Below are 1,504 nucleotides of genomic sequence, written 5' to 3'. Positions count from 1 at the left end.
ACTGTGGAAATCACGGATCTGTGTACCATAAATTATCCTAGCACCCCCTACATATTCTTACTCAACTAGAGCACTATAATAGCTATATTTATAGTGCCTTAACTCAACGTGAGCCTATGTAATGGGCCAACAGATTGAATTTTCACCAGGGCCCATCTAGTTCTAGCTACGGCACTGAATATTGTTGTATGCTATTATTTACCTACAATCAAGAATTGGATATTTGGATAATGCCGACTTGACATTTATGAATCTTATATTTTATCAGCAGTAATAACCACCGTTTATAAAAACCGTCTCAAAAAGTTCATGCGCCAGTTTCGCACCGAGTAGTAAGGAAACACTCGTGTAGTTTTTCAAGATGGAACAAGTTACAACGAAACTATGTTAACTCGTAGTGATGTAAATTTGTATAATATCGTATTATACATGGTATTATACACGCTGTATAGAATTATTTTATACAATTCCTGGTATAAAATCTGTATAAAATTTTTTTTTTAAAGTATTCATTATTTTATTTTCTATTATTTTTTTTTTTTTTTTATATATTAAACAGTTATTACTTGTTTAATATTTTACTTTGAAAAGGAAACTAAACAGTGGCGTAGCGTGGGTTTTAAGAAAGTGTAAGCAGGAAAACTAATGTATTGGAAATTTATTAGTAATTTTACAGTCAACTACAAATGTACACAGCCGCCAATTATAGCCTTATCGGTGATACAAATAATAATAAACCGTTTGGTACTCTGGTGCAGTGGCGTAGACATGATTTCTGAAAGGGGGGGGGGGATCAAAAAAAAATACGACAGCTAAATGGGAGGTGAAAATTGGAAAATCTTCACCCTCTCAAAACTTTTTTCTAAGGTACCTAGTAAAATATTTAACAATAGGAACAATGAATATAATTTGAATTGATTCAAAATTCACATTAAACCAGGGATGGAAAACGTTTTTAATTTTTTCGTTTTCGTTTATGATTATTGATTTAAAAATATGGTTTTTGTTTAACGTTTTTAAAAACGTTATTTTCCTATTGTTTCCAAATAACGTTTTTGATAATGTATATTTCTTTTTATATTATATTCTTATAACTTATAACTTTTAACTTTTGGTTTAAATAGTAGCGCGCAATATAGAAATGCACTTAAAATCAATTAAAATTAATTATTCTTAATATTTAAATTTTAAATCAAAATTATAATTTTTATAAAAATTAAGAAATTCAAAATTTCTGATTTGAAATTAAAATGTTTTCAAAGTTAAAGATTAAAAAGTAATAACAAGTGTAATTTTTAAAAACATTTTTTTTTTTTCGTAGTATAAATAATTTAATAATTTATAATACTATAATTTATTTTCGTTTTCGTTTTTGATTTCGTTATTATTTTTTGGGTTTTTGTAAGCAAAAACAAAAAATAAATCTAATGGGGGGGGGATCTGACCTCCACGCCCCCCTTGCTACGCCACTGCTGTGGTGTATGCAAAATCATAGTGCTTACAA

Source organism: Acyrthosiphon pisum, unplaced genomic scaffold, assembly GCF_005508785.2.
Source record: "Acyrthosiphon pisum isolate AL4f unplaced genomic scaffold, pea_aphid_22Mar2018_4r6ur Scaffold_21548;HRSCAF=24219, whole genome shotgun sequence".
Taxonomy (NCBI): domain Eukaryota; kingdom Metazoa; phylum Arthropoda; class Insecta; order Hemiptera; family Aphididae; genus Acyrthosiphon; species Acyrthosiphon pisum.
Note: the sequence above shows the minus strand (reverse complement) of the source record.